This window comes from Sus scrofa, chromosome 1 (assembly GCF_000003025.6).
Source record: "Sus scrofa isolate TJ Tabasco breed Duroc chromosome 1, Sscrofa11.1, whole genome shotgun sequence".
NCBI lineage: Eukaryota > Metazoa > Chordata > Mammalia > Artiodactyla > Suidae > Sus > Sus scrofa.
Window position 1 is genome coordinate 269,765,619 of NC_010443.5, and position 27,072 is coordinate 269,792,690.

General features: G+C 57.1%; 2 long non-coding RNA genes across 3 annotated transcripts; one reads left to right on the forward strand and one right to left on the reverse strand.

The window, feature by feature from the left end:
• Window positions 157–19,457, reverse strand: LOC110256398. Of its 2 annotated transcripts, XR_002337846.1 has the most exons (4): window positions 18,634–19,457; window positions 2,146–2,332; window positions 1,730–1,890; window positions 162–1,152 (listed from the first exon to the last, which is right to left on the reverse strand). It is a non-coding gene; the product is annotated as an uncharacterized LOC110256398 (long non-coding RNA). The 2 variants fall into 2 exon arrangements; XR_002337845.1 differs by having other exon boundaries at window positions 157–1,890.
• LOC110256396 lies at window positions 17,047–26,765 on the forward strand. Its single transcript, XR_002337843.1, has 3 exons — window positions 17,047–17,464; window positions 18,258–18,400; window positions 26,710–26,765. It is a non-coding gene; the product is annotated as an uncharacterized LOC110256396 (long non-coding RNA).

The window sequence follows — 27,072 nt, forward strand, 5'->3', positions numbered from 1 at the left end:
CCCTCTCCTCCCCGATTCTCCCGTCCTCTCCTCTCTTTTCCGTCTCCTCCCGGCCGCGTGTTTTCCGCACTCTCCCCCTCCTGCCAGATTGCCTGGTACTCGCTTGCTCTCCTTCTCCTGGACAGCAGAAAGTCCAAAAAAAGCGGCTCACTGCCCCCCCTCCCCGATCTCCGCCAGCCCACTGCGCCCGCCGGGGAGGTTGGGCGCCGCAGTGCCTCTGGCTAACATCTTCCCCATCGTCTCCCTGGGATCTCAGGACCGGCCCCCGCCTCCAGAGACGAAGATCTTAAGCTGAGCTTTATGCATGACCTTGGGGTGGAGGGACCCGTGAAATCTAGGAAGTTCTATGTCCCACTTGGAGTGCACCGCGAGGCGAGAGTGGGCGTGGGGGTCCAAAGATGTGGATTTTTCAAAACAGTAATTCAGAAAAGGTTAAAAACCACAGCCCCAGAGATGCTTCCCATGCGTCTTAATTAATCTATTCAACAAATATTTATTGAGACCTACTGTATGTGCTAAGTCCTGGAGAGAATAGCCTTGACCTCTAGCCCAGGACCCTGACATTAGACAAACTATAAAGAAATGTCCTTGGAGGCGCTGGGTAGGAACTGGGGAGAGATTGGGCAGAAGGATGGATGAGCCCCCGCTGGGATGGGGACCAGGGTGTCTCAGGACTTCAAAGGTCCCCTGAGCACCTACTCAGCCTGCATCCCAGCCTGCCCACCCCCAGCTTGGCGCGAGGAGCCACTGCAGCCCTTCCGGTCCTGTTCCCACAACCACCAGAAACAGTGCTTAAAGCCCTGCTCCAGGCAGGGAGGGGCGATGACCCCACCCTATGCTCTCTTGCAAGTAGTAAGGCGAGGAGAGCGACCCATCCAAAGGTCACTGTGTTCTGTGTAGACAGGCTCAAAATGTGAGTCCGTGTTTGTTTTGTAGTAAGAACATTTGCTGGGATTCACTGAGCAGCTGCTCTGTAGCAGGCGCTGGACTAAGCTTTTTACATGATGTCATCTCTTATCCCATGCATCATTTATTATTTGCCACTTCAACAAGCATCTATGGAGCCCCTCTGCTTGCCAGGCACCCTGGGGATACACCACTGGGGCGGCGGGGCGGGGGGGGGGGGGCGCTTGCCCTCATGGAGCTCCCAGTCTGCTAGAGAAGAGAAGACAGATGATAAATGAATGACATAGCCAATGACTAGGGCTGGGGATGAAAAGCAAGGTAACAAGAGTGACAGCCAGCAGTGGGCAAGGCAGCAGGTGAGGGGTCGCTACTCTAGGCAGGGATGGTCAGGGAGGGCTTCCTTGAGGAGGGGCATTCGAGCTGAGACGGAAAGAATGAGAAGAAGGTGGTCCCCTGAAGAGCCAAGAGGAACTTCCCAGGCAGAGGGCACAGGCCACAAACAGGTTCTGCCATTCCTACAACTACTTTGGGAGATGACACCACTACTGTGCCCATTTGACAGATGAGTAAACCAAGGCCATTTCAGAAATGTGAAAACCCTTCTGGCCTGGGGTCACCTCTCTGGGACTAGGCAGAGCAGGCCCTGGCATCCAGGACTTCTCCCCACACCCCCTTCTCCTCCTGTCCCCCACCTCCTTACTGAGGCTGGGGCAGCCGTGGGTGGCAGTGTACAGTGCCAAGTGCTCTAGTCGGGACCAGAAGGCCTGAGTGCTAATTCTGCCTCTGCCTCTCCCAGCACCATGATCTTGGGCAATTCACCTACCGTCTCTGGAAGTCAGGCTCCCCCTCTCTCTCACAAAGCTGCAGTCCAGCGAGTCAAGGGCACAGCGTTCAGCAGAGGTCTCTGCTCCCAGAAAGCGCTCAGTGGGATCGTAGCTGATGCCAGATTGAACGAAATGTCGCTATAGATGTGGTGTCTATACCCTGGCGGAAATTAGACAGGATTTTTTGTTGCTACGAGTGGAAGCCTCTACCTTTGGCTAAAAGGTCTGTGGTCTGAGGCCCCCTCCTCACTTGCCTCTCCAAGCACCTGGCCTTTGTGTATCTCTCCACACGCAGCTGTGGTTCTGCTGTTTGCAGGTTTGCCCATCAAGAGGTGGCCAGGAAGAGATTTTGGTCACTGCAGGGTTGGGGAGCTCCCCCCCCCCACCCTCACCCCCATCCTCAACGAGAACTTACTTTTTACAGTTCATCATGTCCCCGGGGTGAGTGCAGGAGATGAGGGGCAAAGAATCCCCATGAAGGAGGTCCCACTGTGGTGCACTGGGTTAAGAATCTGACTGCAGTGGCTTGGGTCACTATGGAGGTGCGGGTTCGATCCCCAGCTCGGCACAGTAGGTTAAAAGTTCCAGTGTTTGTGAATCAGCTATAATGGAAAAAATAAAAACCATTATTATTAAAAAAAAAAAAAAGTTCCAGTGTTGCTGCAGCTGCAGCTGTGGCGTAGGTCGCAGCCGTGGCTCAGATTCTGTCCCTGGCCCAGGAGCTTCCATATGCTGTGGGTGCGGCCATTAAAAAAAAAAAAAAATTCCCCAAGGATGGGGAATTAAATTCTGAGCCTGGAGAAAGAGGACCCTCAAGGTTGGTGGTTAATTTCCAGTGTGAACTTGGAGCCAGGCAGACCTCGGGTCTGCTGTTCGGCCTCCACCTGCTCATCTGTAAAATGGGAGTGATAACAACACTTCCTTCATAGTTGATCATGTTGGAAAGGCCTTAGCCAGCTCCCCGGCCGCAGCAAAGGCTCTGTTGTGTCAGTGAGCCTCGAGGCGGGGCTCCTTCCCTGGGGAGGTTGGGAAAGCGGGATGCAGGAGGCACCATGTGAGCTGACACTGCAGGACAGAGAACCAGAGGGCTCGAGCAAAGGGAGGGGGGACAGAAGGGGTGCCTGGGGAATGGCAGATGGGGGAGGGGGAGCTGAGGAGGAAGAGGGGCTGAGCCTGGATCTGAGCGGCCTCAGGGCACACAGGGCAGGCCCGCAGCACCACTGGCTGCCTCTTCCACACGCGTGAGGATGCTTCTAGCTGCAGGTATCAGGCATCCCGACTCGGGCTGTCATATGCAATAGGCACGCTGGGACAACACGTCAACAGGCAGCCCAGAGCTGGGGCCACCTCCCTGGTTGGTGCTGTCCCTTCTTCAGCCAGAGCTTAATCCTCAGGGAACAGTGGAGGCCACCTGCTTGACCCCAGGTGGAGAGGGGGGGGGGGGGGGGTCTGGAGTGTTTGCTCGTTGAAGGTTTGATAAATGAGAGCTGAACGGTGCCCTATTTCTCGTGAGTTCAGAGGTCACCGAGTGAGCGGCCATCAGTTAAATAAACAAGAACGGGGCTTCTCAGAATATCTGGTCCTTTTACTTTGTAATCACTAGGGGGATGGGGGATCGGCCGAAGAATGGCCCCCAAAGGCACCAGGTTATGATCCCTGGAACCTGTGAATGGTCCCTTACACGGCCGACGGGACGCTGCAAATGTGATGAAAGGAAGGATCCTGAGATGAGGAAGTGACCCCGGATCGTGTGGACAGGCCCTAAATTCACAAGTGTCCTTGGAAGAGGAAGGCAGCAGGAGATCTGACAGAGGAGGAGACGTGCTCTGAAGACAGAGGCAGAGACGGGAGGGATGCAGCCGCAAGCCAAGGAAGGCCAGCAGCCACCAGAAGCTTCAAGTGGCAAGAAAGAGACTCTCCCCTGGAGCCCCAGAAGGAGCCAGCCCTGCCACCACCTGCCTTTAGCCCAGGGAGACTCCGTTTGGACGTAAGCCTCCAGAACTGTGAGAGGACGAAGCCACCCAGCTCAAGGTCAGGAGTTACGACTGCCCTTGGAAAAAAGACGGGGTGCTTAGGAAGAAGCGGATGACTGGGTTTTATCCACAAACCGTCCAAACGGGAAGCATTGGGTGATGGGCCAGGGACTCTGCGCTTTAAACCGGCTGTTCCTCCCCTTCCCCCTTCTCTGCCCACATGGCTGATGCGCACGGGAACAGAAAGGGGACCTGGGCTTGATCTATCGAGGAGAACACTGACCAGAACTGATGTCGGCTCATGGCAGCCTCTTTGGGGCCCTGAGGACCCAGCCCTGTGGAACTCACCAGCCCTCCCAGGAGCCCTGCCCCAACGCCATGCCGAGGCTAGTCCCGGCCTGGGCCAGCCTGCACCCGCCTCCCCTCTGGACTGTGGCTTCCTCTGGGGCTGTGAGCCCCTAGGGCAGGCCAGGTCCCATCCTAAGCAGCACAGGTCCCCACGTGACTCCTGGCACATGCTGATGGCCCAGTAAGCACGTGAATGTGCCTGCGATGTCACTGATGCTTCTGTACCCCCGGGAGCTTGGCAGTGAGACGGGGGCTGGGGCAAGTTCCATCCGGCCCCCTCGCCCTGCGGAAGCAGGCCAGCCCCCTAAATGCCACACAGGAATGCAGGCAGAGAACCTCCATACCCTCCCTGCCTCTCCCGTGGCACCACCCTGGGCGGCCTGCCAGCGGGTAAACAGAGGAGGAGCCTGGGGAGGGAGAAGCCACAGCCAGGCTGGAAGGGATGGGTTGGGGGAAGGGCAGTGTGAGGGCAGCCTTGGAGTCGGGACACCTGCTTCTCACCCATCCTGGCCACTAAGCAGCTGGTTGACCAGCCCTGGGTCCATCCCTCAGGAGCAGGGTTCCTGCGTCCTGTCGGAAGGTACAGTGTCCAGATGTCTTTTGTGGGAACATGAACGACTGCCCAGTTCAAAGCAGGTCCGCTGCTCCCCACTGGGTTACCTCAATCGGCCGCTTTTTTTTTTTTTTTTTTTTTTTTTTTTTCCTGGACCAGGAATCCAGATCCGAGCCTCAGCGGCAAGCTACGTCACAGCTGTGGCAACGCGCCATCCTTTTTAACAAACACCCTGTGCCGGGCCGGGGATCAAACTTTCGACTGCCGATCTGCACTGCACACAGTGGGAACTCCTCAATCTGCTGCTTTTACTCGCTGAACCCACCCAGCCCTGATAATTTTGGGGTCTTTCCCCTACTCTGCTCCCGGATCTACAGCAACCAGGCAAATGAGCGGGGCAGTTTCCCAGCCGGTGGAAGGCTGACGGCAAAACCATCAGGGCCAGCCCTTCTACTGGCCTGGGATAGATGGCCACTGCTGACTATGCTGGGCTTCAAGGCCCCTTCGAGGAGCTAGAACACAAAGCTTCTGGCCAAGACAAGAATTACCAGATCCTTCTCATCGCCCCACCTGTCTTATTATAAAGCCCCTTCCCCCACCTTGAGCGACTCAGCCCCTCCTTCCTGTCCCCTACTAGGAAAGGTATGTGGCCCACTCCTCTCCCCCCACCCCCGCCATAGGGCCTTATATGCCCCCAAGAACCAGCAACTGTACCATAAGACTCCTCCTTCCTCAACCAACCAGCAGGTCAGCAGGTGTATCCTGAAACCTCTCTCTCCCCGGGCTATAAAAACAGACACCACCAAGCACCCAGGGTGGGCTCTCTCTGTTCATCAGGAAGTCATCCCACAGCACCAGCAGCGTCTCTTATCTCCATAAACTCCTCTTTCTCCACACCACGCCATGCCAGAACATTCTTCTTTCCGACCTGCGGGCATAGACCACAACAGCCACCTCCAATCACTCTCCCCCTTAAACCCTCCATGGCTCCCCACGGCCTACAGCCATCCTTTCCAAACCTCCCATTTTCGCAGGGAGACAGTCCTAGCCCTGCATTTATAAAACAGATGATCGCTGAGCCGCTCAGGTTGAGACAGGGATGGGCGTGAGGCTGGACTCTGCCTCCACCCTCTCCTCTCCTTGAAGGGTTTGCTAATGTTGGCAAACCATTAGCCAGAAGGTAAGAAGGTATAGATGTAGCCATAGTCTGCCACCCCTCCTCGGCTCCCACCCCTCCTCCGCCGTCCTCCTGGGACAGGGGCCATGGTTGTAGGAAGCCTCCCCAAGGGGGTGTATGTCTGAGCCCAGCAGGATCGCCCCCTCCCTGTGCCTACAAATGCACCTACAGGTATTCAATGGGCCACCACCCTGCACTAGGTCCTGTGCTGGGCACTGGGGTACACGAGGCAGAAGCGGCTGCCTTCAGAGAGAAGGAACCTTTGGGTAGGGCCTGACACCCAAGCAACAAGTTCAAGGATGAGACGGCTGAAAATCATAAAACGGGCCACAAAGACAACAAGGCCAAGAATGGGAATCTAGTGTGAAGGGCTGGGGACATCCTTACACCAGGAGGTCAGGGAGGGCCTTTCTGCGAAAGACAGGGAGCAGGGTGGCCAAGCAGAGGACACAGCACATGCAAAGGCCCTGTGTCTCTGCCTGCTCCTAGTCCAGAATCACAGGATAACCAAGAGCATCACAGCAGGTGCGCCCCTCCACACAAAGACAGGTACAGGACATTCAGGACAGCGTCACTCATCAGAGTCTAGAAACCGAAGGGCCACTGACAGACAAAGGATAAATAGTGATATTCAATCCAACCATAAAAAAAAGACAGGTATGGATGCGCCAGTGAACTGGGAGGCTCCCCAAAATATGCTGAGTGAAAAACCCGGGCATAAAAGATGTCCCCTGACACCTCTTGTGTGAAAGGGGACCCGCGACAGTGATGATGGAGTTGGGACTCACAGATCCGTTCGGGTGGAGCACGACGGGAACGTTCCCGAGGGATGGGAAGTTCGGATTCTTGCTCGTGTTGGCAACACACCAGGACACGAGGATAAGAAATCGCGGAGCCGCGGACGGAACGCAGCTCCAGAAACGTACCCAAAGGAAGGTACTGTGTGCCAGTTTGCAAAAAAAGACTCCTCCTCACCCCAATCCACCTTGTCCAAATCAGGAGTCACCCTGCAGGCTTTGCCTGAGGTCACACCCTACCGAGAAAAAAACCCACTGGAGCCCAGGGTCGCCCGCCGCCGCCCCATGAATGAGATGCGGGTCCGACTCGCCCCTCCCTGCTCCTCTCTCTCGAGGACCTGGGAAGGGGGTGGACCCCAGGTCGGGGTGGGGGTGGACCTGGAGACCAATCTTCCGGAACGTTCGCTGGGTGTCAGGCCAGGAAGGGCCCGGCTCCTCCGGAGTGCCTGGCCTGTAACCCGAGCCTCCAGTTAAGCGGATTTCTCCCGGGGCCGGACCCCCTGAGGTTCTGGAATGCGGCCTGGGGCGTAGGGGGTGGGGCCGGGAAGGGGTAACAAAGGGTGAGGCCGCTTTGAAATTCTGCTTCCTGCCCCCCCAGCCCCACCCGCCCAGCCCGAGTTGAACAAACACGCCCTCTCCTCCCGGCTGGGCCTTTGTTGGGAGGGGAAAGGGGCCCGGCTGAGGCCTGCCCCTGCCCGGGCTGGGATTTCTGTCCCAGCTCCCCTGCCCCCGCATCCCTACATTCCCCCCCATCCCCCACCCCCCACCCCCCATCCCCCACCCCCATCCTCCTGGCCCAGCGCCGGAAGCCCACCTCCAGCCCCAGCGGTCCCTCCCCACCTCTGGGCTCCGATGTTGGGCCAGTGAGATGCAGCCCCACAGGCTGGGGGCCCAGGAGGAGGCGGCTTTGGAGGCATCCCTTGATGGTCCAGGCTGCCCAAAGAGGCCAAGGCTGAAGTGGTGGGGTGCCAAGGCCAGCTTGGGGGGAACATGCCCCCTGATGTCCCCCCCCACTGAGGGGTGTGTGTGTGTGTGTGTGTGTGTGTGTGTCCCCAGCACCAGGATTCTGGTTTTCCAACCCCCACAGGCTGAGACAGGGGCTTTGAGCTGTCCCCAGTAGGGTTTGTTTAGTTTCAACAAGAGGAGCCATCTTTGGAGTTCCCGTTGCATCTCAGTGGGTTAAAACCTGACTAGTATCCATGAGGATGCGGGTTCGATCCCTGGCCTCGCTCAGTGGGTTAGGGATCCAGGGTTGCTGTGAGCTGTGGTGTAGGTCGCAGACAAAAGTGCTTTTCAATCTCAGCAAATAAGTGAGGGGGTCGGGGCCACAGTGTGGCTCCAGGCGCCTCTGCCTTCCAGCTCCTCTGGGGATGGTGGGAAATGCCAGACGGGGACCTGGTGAGACTTGAACCACGAAAAGACGCTCAGAAGGGAGCCATCTATCCAGTAGGCACGAGAAGGGGGAACCAGCAACACACACACACAGTGACACACGCACATAATGACACACAAGCACTGCACAGGCACCGACCCCCACTCCCCCAGCTCCCAGGCCAGTCCCCACAATGGACCCCCCCCCCAGTGTCCTCTGGAAAGCCTGAGCAGCTCCCAGAAGACTCTTGCCCCACCCGCAGCCCCTCCCTCTGCCCTTCCTGCCCTCCCACTGCTGAACCCCTTCACCCCCAGTTCAGTCCCCATCTGCACCCCAGCCCTAACACCAGGACTCCCCCAAGCCCAGGCTGTCACCCCCTGGTGCCAGATGGCCCCCCGAGCCGCTCCATCCACAGAGCCTCCCCTGGGACGGGACCTGCTCCTCAGCTGTGCACACACTGGACTCCAAGGGAGGCTTCCCTGCCTCCCTCCTCGCCTGCACCTCCACCCCCCTGGGCCCTTCCCTGTCTGTCCATCTGTCCTCCGGGAGTACTGCCTGCCTGGGCCCAGGAGCTGGCCTGATCCTTGGAGGAAATCCCTAAGTTAGTCTCCTGGTGAAAGGAAGGCAAAGATAGCAGTGGGCTTGGTGGCGCCATGGCTGTCAGCAGGGATTTACTTACACAAGTCGAGCAGGGCAGGGGGATGCTGAGGGCCCAATAGCCCCCGCCCCCCACCAGCTCACAAACCAGCAGATGTGGTCTCGCCACATGAGACCTGCAGGTCCCCTTGGGGGCCTCACCCTCTCCAAGGAGCTTCTCGCCTCCACCAAGCTGGCCTTGGGGGGGTCTCCTCCGCACTCCCCAGACCCTTGTGCTACCCCTGCCACTGTACTGACCACTCTGTCCCCCCAGAAGCTGGGCCGCCAAGGTTCTGCTCACGGACAGGGACAGAGGAGAAGCGGTGAATGAATGAAAGAATGAACAAATGAGTGAGTGAAGCGCCTTTCCACCCGCTGCTCCCTCACAGACCTCCCTGCCCTCGTAGGTCAGGCCCAGGGGAGAATTTACCCCCTCCCCAGCCTTGTGCTGGTCATTAGCTCAGTGCCTGGACTTGCCTGGTTAATGAATAATTCAGCTGGGCAGGTGCTGACCTCAGGCTGACCTTGAGCCTCCCCCCACGTCCTCCCCTAGTTGGATGTGTGACCGCTTCAGAGTGGCCCTTTTCCTCCTCTCCTCTATGGGTGGGCTCTGAATCCCGGGGAAGGGCCAGGCACACAGAAACCCTGATCCCTGCCCGGAGTGCCCCAGACACCCAGAGGCCACCCCCCAGGATACCCAGAGTGGGGACTCCCTTTTTTTTCACACTCCTTACCAAAGCCCAACATTGCAGAACTGAGCTGGCACATGGGCCTCAAGCTGGGCTCTGCCACGGATGCACTGAGCCACCTGGAAGGTCCAGCTCTCCCCCACCGCTGGGCCTCGGTGTCCCCGTCAGCCAAACAAGGAAGATGTGTTGAGCATGACAGGGACTCATCCCACGATGCCGTGGAAATGGGTGACTGTTGTGACGGATGCAGAAGAGACCTCAGAGGCCGCAGCATCGTGTGCAAAGAGGGCCTGAAATCACACAGCAAGCTGGGGAGGGCTGGGAGGAGGACACGGTCTCCGAGCCATAGTTCTGGCCTCCGCTCCCATCGTGGCAGCCTTCCCTATTGTCCATTCTTCTCTTCTCATCATTCATTCATTCATTCATTGAGTGGATAAGTTAGGCAGGAATCAGCACGAGGGGCCAGGCTCTTGCCCTCAGGGAGGCCCAACACAGGGGACACAGCCACCCTAGGTGGCTACAGTCCAGGGCAATTGGTGCTCAAGGGCAGGGTCACAACAGGGAGGGGTGAGCAGCCTTCCTGGAACAGGTGAGGAGGAAAAGAGGAGGAGAGGGCAGGCGGGAGCTCCTGGCAGGAGTAACAGCATGAGCAATGGCCCCACAGAGCAAGGATAACCCCTTGGAGAGTTACACGCAGTTCCGTTTGGTTGGCTGCATCAAGACCTGAGGAGCCACAAATAGGAGTTTGAAATCAACTCTAAGACAATGAGGAGTAAAAGGATTTCATCTAGGGCGAGGCATGGTCAGACTGCAGTCTGGAAAGATGGTTCGGGCTGCTGCTGCGGCATGAAATGACTGAGTGAAGCAGAGACAGCCTGGGAGGCTATGGGTGTCACCCGCCAGGGCAAGAGGTAATAGGTGGGTACGGGAGAGAAGCAGACAGATTCAAGAGTTACTATGAAGTAGAAACATTAAGACTTGGTGTAACTGACTTCTTTTTTTTTCTTTTTTCTCCTTTTATTTTCTTTTTTAGGGCTGCATCTTTAGCATATGGAAATTCCTGGGGTAGGGGTCCAATCAGAGCTACAGTGGCTGGCCTACATCACAGCCTGGCAACGTGGGATGTGAGCCGCATCTGTGACCTACACCCCAGCTCACAGCAACACCGGATCCTTTAACCCACTGAGCGAGGCCAGGGATCGAACTCACATCCTCATGGATACTGGTTGGGTTCTTCACCCACTGAGCCACACTGAGAACTCTCAAGACGTGGTAACTGACTTCTGATTTTGGCCAAGATGGAGTAACAGAGGCCAGATGTCCTCTTCCACTTGAAACAATTAAAAAAATTCAGGGGAAAAAAAAAATGAAACAGTGGTTTTCAAGAAACAACCAACTGAAATGATTAGAGGGAACTGTGTCTGATGCTCATACGAGGCTGGGAATAGTGCCTGTTCCCACCAGCCAGACTGGAAAACTCATAATTCACAGGGAAGCGGGTAGAGCACTTAGGAAGGTCTTGTCTCAGAGGTGGGGAATAATTATCCCTGAGCTGAGCATTGCTAACAACCCACCTAATAAATCATAAAGCAAGACCCAAAAGGATCAATTGGTTCCCAAGTAATTTAACTGCTTCCCAGAATAAAGCTCAACAAGATTTATAAGAATACAAAATATCCAAAAATCACAATGCCAGGCATCCACTAAAAATTACCAGGCATGTAAAGAAGCAGGGAAACACAACCCACGAAGAAAAGAATAATCGATCAATTAAAACTGACCCAGAAGTGACACAGATGTTAAAGTTAGCAGAGAAGATTCTAAAACCATTTGTATGACTGTATTCCATAGTTTCAAAATGTAAGAGACATGAAAATATAAACAAATCCAAACTAACTTTTAAGAATTGAATGTTACAATGTCTGAGATTAAAAAATAAAAACATGAAACAGCGGTGAAACATGAAACTGAATGGGAGTTCCCATGTGGCTCGGTGGGTTAAGGATCCAGTATTGTCACTGCAGTTAGATCCCCGACCGAGGAACTTCTGCATGCCTCGGGTGCAGTCAAAAACAAACAAATGAAAAATGCACGGAATGGAATTTGTGGCAGATTAGACAAGACAGAAGAAAAGTTAATGAACATGAAAACGTAACAATAAAAACTATCCAAAAAGAAATATAGGGAAGAAAGAATTTTTTTTTTTTTTAAATGGAAAGTGCCAGTCAGCTGCAGGGTAATTCCAAGCAATGTAACATATGAATAATTGGAGACCTGAAGGAAAGGGGGAAGGGAAACAGGAAAAAATACTGGAAGGAATAGTGGGTGAAATTTTTCCAAAGTTAATAAAACTTGTATCCAAGAAGCTCCACAAACCCCAAGCACAGATGCTTGGTGACTGACTGGATATGGAGGATGAGAGAGAAGGAGCAGGCACACCTGACATCCTGGCTTCTGGGTACCATTCTCTGAGGGGGAGGGCTGGAGGGGGGGCACGTAGGGTGGGATTAGGGTGGGTAGGCGGGCTTTAGGGACACAGACGGGGGTGTCAAAGGCAGAAAACATGATGGGTCTAGCATTCAGAAGGCAATGTACTGGAGAGAGAAGTCCAGGGGTCATGGGCTTGGGGACACTGCCAGAGAGAGCCGAAGGCCAGGGGCAGACCCCCCCACACACACCATCAGTGAATCAAGAGGCAGAGCCAGGAGAGCCACAGGGAGAGCCTGAGCGGGGATGTGCAGAGAGAAGCACGGTGTCTGGGTAGAGCAGCCCTGGTGAGAGACTGGTCTGCAGTGGCCATGTTGTCACTCAGAGGCAAAGGCTGATGGGCTGGCCTGGCCCTCGGGTCGGACTGTCTTAGGATATTGTCAAGAAAGTGGGAGATGTCCTGGGAGGGATGGAGGAGGGTGGCAAGCATAAAATATGCTCAGAAGAGTGAGGGCTAGATAGAGAGTTTGAGTTTCTGATCTCAGAGGCGTGGCTGTGCAAGCGAGGACCAGGTCAGAGTGGACCACGGTGCAGGGGCCCAGCCAAGGTCTCCAGAAACAACAGGATAGAGAAAGGAAGAGGCCAGCATGTTGGCCAGGGGCTCCTGGTGGTGCCAGAGCCAGGAGAGGAGGACTGTGGGAGGCTCCAATGTCTTCTGAGCACGAAGCATTACACCAGGGGCAAGGGGAGGACCGCACACCAGCCTCCATCAAATCACCCAGGCCGGCTGCTCGAGGAAGGATGTACCTGCGCTTCTTGTCTTCACAGGAGGCTCCAGCCGCCTGCGAGGAGAGCCCTGGCCCAGCCCCCACCCAGGCCTCAATGCCAGGACTGTAGGATGGAGAAAAAGTCAAGAGGAGCCAGGCCCCACAACCAACCACCGGAGCCTGATGCTTGAAGCTGACAAGCCGGATGCAGGTGTGAGAAGCCCAAGCAGGGACGTGGCAGGTGGTGGCCTGCCTTTCTGTGCTTAGGGGCTCCGGAGAGCCTCCCTTGGCAAGGGGCCCGGGGGAGGCCTCAGCCTGCTGGGCAAGGCCACCTGCTGTCTCCTGCCCCTGCCAGCCCTAGAGGCCCCAGGGGTGCAGGGAGGAGGCCGTTTCCCTGGACCCCAGGTGGGCGCAGGGGGCAGCTGGCAGTCCTGGCCAGCTTCTACCTCCGTCTTTCGCATCTTCTACCAGGGAAGCAGTGGCCAAGCCCCGTCCTGGTCCCTCTGTCCTCTGTCCTCTAGCGGCAACTTCCTTTCTGATGCTTTCTGACCCAGGGCACTGTGTGTGTGCTCAGAACGTGCATGAAGACAAACAGACACAGGACCGAGCATGCACTGGCGAGCAGCTGCCTACACTGACACGTATGCAGGTGGAGGAATTACATCTGTCCACAGGCAAACACACCAAAGGTGTGAAACCACGAAGGTGAGTACTGACACCTGCATACCCACGCATGCCAGTGTGCACAGTTTATGCACCCAGAGTGCAAATATATAGCAGGTGTCCAGGTGCACACGGCCATTCATACCCATTCCTGCAGCTCTGCGCAGCCCATTCCCCATGCTTATTAAGCATTTGCAGACACACAAATGTGCCCTGAAAACTAAGTACAAACAGGTGTACACAGGCACATGCAAGACGCACATACAAATACGCGCAATGATGTACAGTGACATAAATGTACACATGCGTGTACACACAGTTATCCATGCATATATGGACCTACTCACACTTACACATATGTTCATGCAGACTCAGTAGTACACACATGCACATGCACGGCCAGGCCCATGCACACGATGCACAAATACACGCAAAGTTGCGTGTGCAAATACGCACATCCCTGCGGATGCCCATTCACGCTATACCGCAAGTGCCACGAGGGCAGGGACTGGGGCCCCCCGGCTCATGGCTGCTTCCCTGATGCCCAGCTCAGGGCCTGGAGCCCAGAGGGTGTAGGGAAGAATATCGGGAGACAACTTGGGCAAAAGCTCAGAGGCCAGATGGCCTGGTGGCTGAGGAAGGGGGCATTCAGGATGGTTACTCTTGGAGCTTTGGTGAGCTGTGGTGTGGGTTGAAGATGTGGCTCGGATCTGGCGTTGCTGTGGCTGTGGTGTAGACTAGAGGCTACAGCTCCGATTCAGTCCCTAGCCTGGGAACCTCCACATGCCGCAGATGCAGTCCTAAAAAAAAAGATTGGTTACTCTTTTTTTTTCTTTTTTTGTCTTTTTGCCATTTCTAGGGCCGCTCTTGCAGCATACGGAGGTTCCCAAGCTAGGAGTCTAATCGGAGCTGTAGCCACTGGCCTACACCAGAGCCACAGCCATGCGGGATCCTAGCCGTGCCTGTGACATACACCACAGCTCACAGCAACACCGGATCCTTAACCCACTGAGCAAGGCCAGGGATCGAACCCACAACCTCATGGTTCCTAGTCGGATTCTTTAACCACTGCGCCATGACAGGAACTCCCTGGTTACTCCTTTCTTTTTGGCCACAGTGATAATAGCATGCACAAGTTCCCAGGCCAGGGATCAAATCCAAGTCACAGGAGCAACCTGAGCCACAGCAGTGACAACGCCAGCTCCTTAGCCAGCAGGCCACCAGGGAAGTCTAGGATGGTTCCTCCTCAACTTCTTCTCCCCCTCCTTCGGCATTCACACTCCTCTGCTCACCCTCAGGGGTCCTGATGGCAGGTGAGATGTCTGATGGGGGGGGGGCGGTGGAGGCTGTCACAAAAAACGCATGACCTTGAGGCTAGCGGGGCAGGTCTAATTTCAAGTCTTGGCTCTATCTCAGTGTGGGGGCACCTGGCCAGGGTACTGGCTTTCTCTGGGCCTCAGTTTTCTGAGCAGAGATGACCAGATGGTCTGGATGCTTGTGTGCTACTGTTTCCTCTCTCAGCGACCTTGCTAGTCTGAACAAATCTATGGTCCCAGGAATCCTGGAACTGGCTGGCCAGGTGGACTCTTCAGAGCTCCCTGTGGATCCACTGGCAGGTTCTACAATGAGATTTAATTCTCCGGGGGCCTCACGCTTGCCTTCTGCCAAATGGGATGCTGGTCCCTGCCTCACAGGCTGTTGCCATGAGCCACCAGAAGCTCAGAGGAAGAGCAATGGAATTTATTCAAGGGCAGCATCCATCCACACGCAGGGACGTGCCAGGGGTTCAGCTGTAAGAATTTTCACAAAGTGAACCCAAATGTATAACTAAGCGGCGACCAAAGCAAGAAACAGAACATATCTGTTCCCCAGAAGCAGGATGAGGGTCAGTCTTTACAGCTCATAAGGCAGCCCCAGCCCCCTACAGGCTGGCCTGCCCCTCCATATAGGTTTCTGGTTGCCCTCCAGCCAGTGAGGGGGCACTACTGTCTCCTTAGCACAGGACTCCTTTGCCCAAGTTGACTCCATCCTCATCTCACCTTACCCAGGGTCCTTGCAACCCACAGGGAGAAGAGGCAGGAAGAGCCCTCTGGCTCCAGCATTTGGCCTGCCTCTCTTCAGCATCAGGCCTGGGCCAGGGCTCCTGTGGCTGGTGGACTGACCACCTGCCCCATCAGGGAGACACCTTTGGAGCCCCAGGTGGGGAGCAAGGACATCTTGGGAGAGGGAGCACGGAGACCCCAAGTTTCTATGCCACCCTGCCCCTTCTACTGAGCCGCTTTTTGATACCACCCAAGGTCCTATGGCTCTAAGGGAAATCTTGAAGGCAGGGCCTTTCCAATCCAAAGTCCACAGTCCCTACAGTAGTCGTCATTATTCCATTTTACAGGGGAGAAAACTGAGACTCGGATCAAGAATGGAGCCAGGATTCCCATGCAGGATTCTGCACACCAGGCTTCCAGGTGGAGGGGCAGACGTGACCCTGCCATCTACCTGCTCAAAGCCCTCCGTGCGCCCCTTCACTGGGACTAATCACACTCCCAAGCCTTCACGACCAGACCCTGCCGACCCCTCCCTGGGGGACACAAGGTCCAAACCCCTTTGGTAAGCCTGGGATGGGGACAGGGGCCTGCCCAAAGTCACATGCTGGTGAGTGGTGGGACAGGATTAGGGCTTAGATCCCCGCCCCACTAACCTAGTATTGGCAAAGGAGAGGCCACCCACACCCATTCCCTGCCAACCCTTTGCTGCCTCCCTGGAGGCTGCAGAGCCCAGCTGCCCTGAGCCAGGTAGGCCTGGGGGCTCCGACTGACCCTGCTTCCTCCCTGACCACCTCCCCAAGCCTGGGATGTGTCAGCACCCACTAATGTCATGGGGGCCACTCGGTGGCCATATGGGGTGGAAAAGGACCCTCTTTTCTGAGCTCAGTTTATTCATCTATAAAACGGGGATATGACACATCTCCTAGAATTGGTGGTATAAACGTGAAATAAACCCCTAACACGCTTCCTTCTGGGCGACAAGCCCAGGCGTTCCTCACGAAGCTTCCCATTTTATCAAACTTCCCGGCTTATAGGGGAGGACACTGAGGCTCAGGTCTCGCACAGGCAGTTGGGCTCCAGACCCCCGATCTCCTGGGGCAAGGGGTTTGTCCTTCCTCCAGCCAGCTCCAGGGGCGGGGGGGGGGAAGAGCCCATAGTGGGGGCGTTCTCGGCACCTGCCCCCGCCCCGGGTCCCTGTGCCCAATGCCCTGGCGGTCCGCGCCGGGGGGTGGGGGTCGAACTGGGGAAGGGGGTAGTGGGCGGGGCGCCCATCCGCGCGGTCGGTCTTGGGTCGGGGACGAAGGCAAGAGGAGACAGCAGAGCTACCGGAAGGGCGCGGGGTGGATGGGGGAAGAGGGGAGGGGGAGGGCTCGCCCCCGCCCCCACCGCCCACCCCCTCTTCCCCGCCCCGCGGGCCCGGCCCGGGTCTGCAGCCGTCAGCGCCGAGCGCGGCCCCGCGGCCCCGCCGAGGGATCGATAACTAATTTCACCGCAGCAGCCGCCCCAGTTTTTTCCCGATAATTGTGCGCCGGCAGCTGCGAGCGAGGCCCCCAGCCCGGCGCGCGGCCCCCGCCCGCGCCCGATCAATTGACACCGCCACCGGGCGGCAGGAAAACTCATTTTTCTCTCCCTCCCCGGCTCCCGGTGGGCGCGGGCGAAGCTCCGCCTCGGGCTGGGGGTGGGGGCGCGGGCCGCTTCCCGGACTGACTCGGGTTTGGGAAGGAGGCTTCCGGGGAAGCCGGGGCAGCCGGAGCGCCTCGGTCGCGCGGGTCCGCACGGAGGGGCGTGGCCGCAGGCCTGGGGGCTGGACTGACCCCGCCCCCTTGGCTTTCACGAGTCCGACCCCCGACGCCCTGCCAACCCCCCAACCGCCCTGGGAGGGAGGGCGGGCCGAGAGCGCGGGGCCTGGCGGAACGTGGGGTTCGAATCCGGTTTCCACCAGTTGCCACTGCGTGACCTTGGACTCTTCCCTTTGGGCTCTTCCTCTCGGAGCCTCGGTTTCCCTATCTCCCTAGAGGGGCCTGGCATAGTCACGGGATCGGACGGGGATCTGAGTGGGACAGCCCTGAGGATGGGGGGGCAGAGGGGCGTGGCCCATAGAGGCGCTCCATAAATGGCCGTTGTCATTCGAGAGTTCAGGGCACCTTCATCCCGCGATTACTCACTGAGCATCTCCTGTGCGCCAGGCACTGTTCTGGGCGTGGGGGACACAGCAGTGATGGCAGCAAACAAAAAATCCCTGCCCTAGCGGAACGGACCTTCTAAAGAAAGGATGGACACTAGATAATATGTAAGCGAAGTAACTAGTGGGAAGATGAGAAAAGTTAAGGAGGGCCTGTGGGGTGGAGGGGGGTGTGTGTGCAAGGGCAGGGCAGCCCCCCAGGACTACCCGAGCAGGGCTTCATAGCCAGAGGCCCCTCTGCAGAGCTCTGACTGCGGGCTCCCAACCTGCGGTCTGCTCAAGGTCAGGGAAAGCTGCAGACCTGGCATTCTCCGAGGAGGGGGAGCAGAGGAGGGCGAAGGCAAGAGGGGGGGGTGGGGAGGGCACAGCGGGGCCTGGAGGGGGGTAGAGAGGAGGGAGAGAAGGGAGGACAGAGCCGCGATGGTCAAGGTCGGAAGGGACTCAGGTAGCTGGCCGCCCCAGCTGGGCCACTGAGGCTCAGAGAGGCAGGGCCAGCTCAAGGCCACAGTACCTGTGGGAGTCAAAGTGGGCTCCTGGGCCCTGGCTCCAGACCCTGAAGAAGGGTGAGAGGGGCCAGAGAGGAAGAGAGGAGGGACTCACGGAAGGGAGAGAGTAGGGTGGGGGCCTGGGAGCCCTGGGTGCCTCTCAGAGGCCAGCTGGAGCTACCCTGGAATGACACGGGTTGTGTCAGAGCATCTCTGGGAGGGACTGGGAGTGCCTCGGGAACCCAACCTGCTAACCAGACTCCCCCCACCCCATCCCAGCTACCCAAAGGGGCCAGAGGAGTCCTAAGCCTCCCCCAAGGTGGGGGGTGAGCCAGGCAGGGGCAGGGGCCCAAGGCTGCTGGGGAGGTGGGGCGTTCTGCCGCCCAGCAAACCTCAGGACCCTCCCCCTGCCTCAGTTTCCTCATCTCGAAAATGGAACTAGTGGTGAAGTTCTGAGGTTCTGTCTCCTTCCTGGATTCCTGGCCCAACCAGCCCTGTCATGGGGTGGAGAGCAGTGACTCGGCAGAAATGGAAGCGGGAGACTTACAAACCAACTGAGGTTAGCAGAGGAGGGAGGGAGGGGCTGCAAGGGGGTGCTGGGGTTTGGAACAAACGGAGCTAAGCCGCACCTACCTGTTTGTCTGTCCATCCACCCACCCACCCACCCGGACATTCAGTCAGTCATTCAACAAACACTTGGTAAGCACCCACTATGTGCGAGGCACCATGGAGGGAAGTGGACATTAGGTCCTCACCTCTCCCACCCTCTCCCTCTTCCCATGCCCCCCATACCTGAGGAGTGGTCGAAGGAGCACTGGGTTGGGTGTCAAGACAGGACTCAGGCCCACTGGGTGGCCCCTCTGGGCCTTGGCTGGATTAACGAGAACCATGTTGAGGGCCTGTCTCGCAGCATCTCCTTCAGCCCCCCAGTTCCCCTGAGGTAAGAGGAGGACACTGGGAGCAGCACTCAGCCGAGGTCCCACAGCCAGAAGGCTGTCCCTGTCCCCAGAGCCGCCACTGCCTGTCCCAAGCCTGAGAGGAAGACTGCCTATCAGGAAGGCTTTGAGGATCCTGGGCAGAAACCAGGCCACGGGGTGAGGGTGAAGGAGACTCAGAGGCCCCTCATCCTGTCCCTCACTTGGTGGCTTTGGCTGCCAGTCCTCGCAGAAAGGCCTCTGTGGGTCAGCCGAGCCACTGCCTCTCTGCCCACACCCAGCGCTGGCTGCTGTCCTGAGCGGCCATCCAGGGCTTCGGCCTCCACGCCCTTCCCCGAGGCAGCCCAGGTGGAGACCAGGCCTCCTTTCTTCGAGACACGTGTATTCGCCCCCCCTCGCAGCCAAGAGCATAGGCTTTGTGAGGCCTGGGTCCCCAGGCCAGCCGCTGCCCACTAGCCCTGCGCTTTCGTGTGCACCGAGCCTCGGGTTCCCCGTCTGTCAGATGGGCACATTGCAGTTCAGTAGGAGCCCAGCAGGCCAGGGCCTGGGCTGGACCCACCCACTGAGCCCTTTGAGGAGGCGAGGGGCCCCTCTTAGGTGCCCCAGACCCTGCCACGTATTCCAGCCCAGCGATGGTGCTGGGCCACCTGACAGAACAGCATAGCACAACTACACCCAAGGCCTTACGGAATTCTTTTTTTTTTTTTTTTTTTTTTTTGCTTTTTAGGGCCGCACCAGCAGCATATGGAGGTTTCCAGGCTACGGGTCCAATCAGAGCTATAGCTGCCAGCCACGCCACAGCCACAGCAACACAGGATCCAAGCCAAATCTTTGACCTACACCACAGCTCACAGCAACACCGGATCCTTAACCCATTGAGCGAGGCCAGGGATCAAACCTGTGTCCTCATGGATGCTAGTCAGATTCATTAACCACTGAGCCATGACAGGAACTCCGTCTTATGGAAATTCTTGAACTGGAGTCGTGGGATCCTGTCCACCGGGGCCTTGGACCAAGGGCCACACTCTAGGGCGGGGGAAGAGCACAGTGGACCCACAAGCCACTGCTCTGACCCTGGAGCAATGGGCCTGGCGGAACGCCGGGGCAGCCAGCCCACAGGACATCCTGTGCCCAGAACCCACAGCCATCAAAGGTGCTTCGTCCCCAAGCACGAGGACACAGGGTCCAGGAACAAGCTGTGGAACTAGGATCAGTGCCACCTCCATCACTGCCTGTGCCTCACTGGTGGCTCTGTACTTCTCCTGGCATCCTTAGATTTTGTCTGACGAAAGGTCCTGGTTACCTGGGACTGGAGAGTGGGGAAGGGGAGCTGAAGGGAGGGGACAGGAAGTGGTGGGGGCTCCACCGGGCACAGAATGGGTCCCTCTGACCTCAAAGCCACGACAGCCATCTGACCGGTACGGAGTCCTGGTGCCCGGACCGGCAGGCCAAGGAAGGAGTTGCTGGTTGGAGGTGGGTCATTTACCCAAATGCAGCTGCGGGGACAATAGTTTTGCCTCAGTAACAGGCTTATGTCACGTCTTTGCAGGGACTGTGGATGGTCAGCTCCTTGAGAGGGACTCTCATGGACCTGGCGCAGCGGAGGAGGCCTGGGCTAAACACCTCCCCAGCACTACTTCAAGCCTCCTGGCTTTGTCTCTGTCCTTCCTTTCTTTCTTCCATGTTTTTTGTTTGTTTGTTTTTGTTTTTTTAGGGCCGCACCCTCAGCATATGGAAGTTCCCAAGCTAGGGGGCAAGTCGGAGCTGCAGCTGCCGGCCTACACCACAGCCACAGCAATGCCAGATCCAAGCCACCTCTACAACTTACACCACAGCTCACGGCAACTCTGGATCCTTAACCCACTGCGCGAGGCTAGGGATCGAACCCACATCCTCACGGATACTAGTCAGGTTTGTTACCACTGAGCCACAATGGGAACTACCCCCGCCTCCCTTTTTTTGCCTCACTCAGGGCATGTGGAAATTCCTGTGCCAGGGAGCAAACCTGCGCCGAAGCAGCAACTTGAGCCACTGTGATGACAATGCCTGATCCTTAACTCACTGTGCCACAGGGGAACTCCCTGGCTTTCATGCCCTCTTAATCCAGGCCCAGCTGTGAACAAATAGCCCCTACAGGGTCTGGTCAGGCAGCTGCAAGCCCACAGTACCTCACTCTGAGTTGCATCTCATTTCCTGCCCTGCAACTTCTCTGATGCCCCATGTGGGACATCCCTCCTGACCTCCCCGCCCCCAACACCCACCCAAGCTACTCAGCAGTCACAGGAGATCACCCTCAGGCCAAGCCTTGATCCAAGAGAGGCGGGGCTCTGGGGTGCCTTCCCCTGGGCGGATGGTCCCGAGATGCACTTTATAAGGAATCTCTGACAACCCCGGGTCCTGCGCGCCCAGTGGTAACGGTGAACTTGGGAACGTTTGTTTTGGCTCTTTCATTCCTGTTTCACGCTTCCCTCTCCATCACCCCCTCACTCTTGCCCCTGCACCTTTACTCCCAAGAAACTATGGGGGCCTCAGCCTTTATTTCAGCTTGCTTTCAGGGAACCCAGACAAACAGGTATCAGAGCTGACTTAAGGTCCCTGCCCCCCACCCCCCGATCTGTGCGTGGAAGCCGAACCTCCATACCTTAGATGTGTCTATATTTGGACAGAGGGTCTTTAAGGAGATAATTAAGTTAAAATAAGGTCATCGGGTGGGCCCTACTCCAATAGGACCAGTGTCCAAGAAGAGGAAATTAGGACCCGGACACGCACAGAGGAAGGACCACACGGAGACACGGCAGGAAGACGGCTGTCTTACAAGCCAAGAAGGGAGGCCTCCGAAGAATCCAACTCTGCCGACCCCTTCATCTTGGATTTCCAGGCTCCAGAACTGGGAGAAAACCAGTTTCTACTGTTTCAGCCGCTCGGTCTGTGGCATTTTGTTCTGGCAACCTTGGGAAACCGAGATGCAGGTATATCGTGTTGTCCCCGTTTTGCAACCAAAGAAATGGAGGTTTTGAGAGGGAACGGACTCACCCAGGGTCCCAGAGCTAATGAGCAGCAGAGCCCAACTGCAAACAGGGGTCTCTGGGCAGCAGAGGGCAAGCCCTCCACACTGGGGATGCTTGCCTGAGTGAGTCTGCAGACCCCCTGGCCTCCTCTCCCAGTTCTGGGGAGCCCTTCCCTCCATCCAGCCCCCCTCCCTCTTCAGCTTTGACTGCACTGGCCTTGAGAGGCTCCCTCCAGCTCCCCGCCTCTGGGCCTCTGGCTCCGCTGCTGCTGCTGCTGCTGCTGCTGCTGCTGCTGCTGCGGCACTGAGCTTTGCCAGCTTATTCCCAGCCTCCTTTCCTCTGAAGTCTTCCCTCTCAGCTTTAACACACACACACTCACACACATACACACACACACACACACACACACACACACACTCAGCTCCATGCTCACCTGTCTGGCAGCCACTGTGAGGCTCTCACCAGCACCTTTCCTAAAGCCTACTGCAGACCAGCCACAGAGTGGCTTTGGTGGCATGGCTTTAGGGGCACCCCCTGAAGACCCCACCCCATCACTCCCTGTGTCCCCGTTGCCCGGGGTGAGCAGAGCGGTGTGCAGAGAGGATCTCACTGACTCCAACCCCCTGCAGCATGGACTAGTATTGTCTCCATTTTCTATATGTGGAGCCAAGGCCCAGAGAGGGGTAGGGGGTCTGCCTCAGGATGCACAGCAACGAGTGGTGGAGCTGGGATTCATTCCAAAGAGACTCAGCTCTCTCCAACGGAAGCCAAAAATCAAAGAATAGGATTAATACCAAAAGGTCGTGGCTACTACACAGGGCCTTCTCTGAGAACGGGTTATGAAGTGGGCAGAGGGCAGGGAATGGGCACATGCCCCCAGAGGCACCCCCCCTTCACTGTTGCCCCAATCCTCCCACTGTGGGTGCTCCAATCCCCAAAGGACATGCCGAACCTCCACCCAGCCCACGTTCATTCCCACGTGTGCCCTGCAGGGACCCTCAAGGCCCACTCTAGGGGGAGGGGATGCCAGCCATGGCCACCTCTATCAAGCACCTCCCTGGTGCCAGGCTCTTCGCTGTGTTCTGTATCGTAGCACCGGAAGGGGGAGCCAGGCCAGGCCCCACCTCCAAGAGCGCATGGTCTGGTGGGGCAGACACACTCAGTTATCCTCAAGCAGCTGGAACTTTCTGATCACCACAGGTGTAAGGAGGGAGCGACACAGAGGGAGAGGCCGTCAATAATGGGGTGATTGGACCCAGTCTGAGGTTAGGGAGGGGCCCTAGAGTGGAGATCTGAAGACTGAGCGGGAGTAACCCAGCTAAAGAGGGAGGGAACAGCATGGCAGCTTGAGGGAACAGCATGTGTTGTTCAAAGGGCCCGTACAGGGAGGGATACACGGAGAAGCGGCAGAGAGAAGGCCTGTAGAGGGAGCTGGGGGAGGCTTCAGATGAGGCTGGAGAGGCTCCCCAGGGCTGGGCTGTGAGGCCCTGTGAGCCACATCACAGACTCTTGCAGAGTCTCTGGGTCACATTTGTGTTTTGAGACCCCCCCCCCCGCCCCATGCCAGCTCAGAAGCAGGCAGAGAAGCCACAGGTCGGCAGCACATCCAGGTGAGAGGACTGGGCTATACCAGCTGGCCTGAATACTAAAAACAAAACCAAAAAAGGCTCGAGACTCAGGATAGCGGCAACAATAATAACCAGTCCTAATTTCAAACTGGTGGGACTTTGGAGATTCTTTGTAGACAGAGTCTGACCCGGGAAGAAACTGAGGCCTGGAATGAGGCCTTCCCCCCAAGTGAGGCTGCTGGTTCATCCATTTAACAAATTGGAAGCACCTACTAGGCGCCGGACGCTATGCAGGAGGCTGGGAACATAAATATGAGGCAGACAGTCCGGTCCCACTGCACCGGGGGTGCGCTGGGGCCAGAGCGGCGCGGTTCCCAGTGCAGGATGGTCTCAGGGAGGACGGAGGGGATGGCGATGATACAGGATTATACCAGACACAGTGTCGAGCCTTCTGTGAACGTGGTCTCCTTAACCGCTACCGGCTGCAGGGGACTGCTGTGGTACCGTTTCACAGAAGGCACGATTAAGGGTCAGAGAGGTGATGCGACCTGCCCTCACCCAGGGACGAGTGCGGGACCAGGCAAGCTGTCTGGGTTAAGAGGCCGGAGCACCCTCACTGCCCCCTCCTCCGTCAGGTCCTCCCCAGGCCAGAGCTCGGGGGACGGATGGTGCAGGGATCGGGGCGGCAGGGGGGCGCTGCCAGGAGAAGTACCGCTTGGCTTGGCGTCCCCTGGAGATACTGGGAGGTCTCTGTCCCTCCCCCATTTGGTGGCGGAGCCCAGGCCTGGGGATGGAGGTCACGGGGAGGTCAGGGAGGAGGAAGGCCTGGGATGCGTGTCAGCGCTGAAGGCTGCAGGGGTTTTCGCCTTTCTTCTCCCACTTTCCACGCTCTCTTCCCCTCCAACAGCAAAGCAACCTCCACCAGTCCACGGTCTGTGCAGGGGCGAGGGGACCAACGTGGGGTGCGAGGGCTCTGCCCCCTCCCGCTCCAGCCCCCCTCCAGGGCGCAGTCTTGGCCCCTCCCGCTGTTCCCCATCACTAACTGCAGGAACACACCTGCTGCACACCCCTCCTGCTTTGAGCAAGCACGCATGTGCACAGGCGTGCGATGAAGCCTCCTGGCCCATGCACCCAGCATTCATTCATTCATTCATTCAACAAAGTTCTGAGCACTTGTTCTGCACTAGCCCCCGTGCCGGGCACTGGTGACAGGGGAGGACAAGGCATTCTAGGTTCCTGCCTTCAGGACAGGTCCTCAGAAGGAAGAAAGAGGCTCACAAGCAATTACTGTGCCATGTGCTTCATGCTGAGACCCGGGGAGCACATGGGAGGGAGGTGCCTGGAGGTCAAAGGAGGGGTAATCGTTCTGGGGGGGTGGCAGTCAGGGAAGGCTACCTGGAGGAAGCAGCCTTCTCAAGACCCAAAGACTGAGTAGGAGCTGGTCAGTGAGGAGGAAAAGGGAAAAGTGTCCCAGACAGAGGGAACAGCATGGAGAAGGCCTGGACGCCCAGGGGAACATGACCCACTTAAGGGATGGAGAGGCGGCAGGCAGAGCAAGCTGGGGAGCTGGGGAGGCTGAGAGGCTGCAGGTGCTGGACGGTGCTGGGTCCCAGAGGCCATGGTAACGATGTGAACATCTCCCTGGGGCAATAGAGGGCTGTGAGCAGGGGAGTGACAGGTCAAAGGTGAATTTCAGAATGCTCATCCAGGCTGAAGATGGAACACAGATTCCGGCACACGCATCCTGCACACACGTTCCCAGGTACCTGTACACATGCCTGCCCACCTGGACACACGCGGGGAGGCACCTGTGCGCCTGGCCCTGGGCTGAGCTCTTCACACACAGGGCATCCAGTCGGCCCTATAGTAAACTCTACCTACTCTCTGCAGTTTACAGAAGAGGAAACTGAGGCTCAGAGAGGGGGAGGGACTTGTGCAGAGACTCACAGGACAGCTCAGCAGAGGGAGAAGCGGTGCCCGGGGACGGCTCTCCAGGCTGGGTTTGTGACCCTGGGCGCTGAGGTTCCTGGTGAAGAGAGGCAGTGGCAGACAGTAGCCCAGAGGGGTCCCCCAGTCCCTTCGAAACCTTCTCCTGTTTCTCCCCTCGCCCTGCAGCCCACACCCATCCCCCCCAGGCTTGGCAGTCAAATGGACTAGTTTTGTTTCCTGGAGAAACTACAGATGGAAAGTCCCAGACAAGGCTCCTGTGTGACCCTGTGGCCTCACGAAGCTCCCAGCCCTGCCCCTTAATCACTTGCCCCTTGCATCTTTCCTTTCCTGGAACAGCAGAGCTGGCTAAGATCTGGGCGAAGAGCTCCATATTGGTTTCCTATTGCTGCTGCAACAAATAACCACAAATTGAGTGAATTAACACAAATTTATTCTCTTAAGGGGTGGGGGTCAGAAGCCCAGAGCCCAGGTGCAGGAGGGCTGCGTTTCTTCGTGGGTCAGGGGCTTTTTCCCAGCTTCTAGAAGCTGCCCGCATTCCTTGGCTTGTGGCCTCATCCTCCTTCATGGCCAGCAGCATGGTCCACCCTCTCCATCTGACTCTGACTCTCTTCCCTCTCTGGTGATGACAAGGGGGCCCAGCCCTCCCAGCCTGACTATAAACTCCTGGGGGGAGTGGTCGGCAGTGCTTCTCCCACATTCTTCCTCCCCCAGCATACACACACCCGGCCCAAGAAAGGCATAGGGCCTGCCACTGCTGCCCACAAGACAGGGAGCTCCATCCATCCAGCTTCCTGGGAAGGACTCAAGATGCTCCTGAGGTCTCAGGCTCTCTGGGCCCAGACCTGAGCCCCATGGTCCCCCTCCCTTGCCAGAGGTAAGGGCTGGCTAAGGAGGAGCTGAAGTGTGAGTTGGTGGGGACCCATAAGTCCCGTGTGAATTCACCTAGGCCCCATGGGTGCTCCAGCTTTGGGGAACTGTTGCCAAGAAAGGGGAGGGAAGGTTCTAGGACCCGAGACCAAAAGCATTCCATGGAGTTTGGAGCAGGGGCCTCTACTCTGCCATGTTTCTGCTGGGCCACCCATGGGGGGTCTTGCTCCCTCTCTGAGCCCATGGGCCCCACTGGAAGATGGAGATAATTTTGGAGCTCTCCTCCTAGGGTGGGTGGAGATTCAGGGGAACCTGTTGAGACACACTGCATATTAAGAACAGTTCAAGAGTTCCCGTCCTGGCTCAGGGGTAATGAACCCAACTAGTATCCATGAGGATGTGGGTTCAATCCCTGGCCTCACTCAGTGGGTTAAGGATCCGGCGTTGCTATGGCTATGGTGTAGGCTGGCAGCTGCAGCTCCATTCAACTCCTAGCCTCCAATTCAACTCCTAGCCTGAATCAACCTCCATATGCCACAGGTGCAGCCCTAAAAAGCCAAAAAAAAAAAAAGAAGAAGAAGAAGACTTCAAGGGGGAAGGCTGGATTGAGGGTTTGGGATGAGCATCTGCACACTGAGGTATATGGAATGACTGGCCAGTGGGGACCTGCTGTATACCACAGAGAACTCTCCTGAATATTCTGTGATCATCTATGTGGTTAAAGAATCTGAAAGAGAATGGATGTGTGTACATGTATAACTGAGTCACTTTGTACAGCAGAAATTATCACAGCATTGCAAATCAACTATACTTCAAGAAAACTTTTTAAAAAATGGGAGACAAAGAATGTACATATATGTGTGTATGACTGGGACACTTTGCTGTTCAGCAGAAATTGACAGA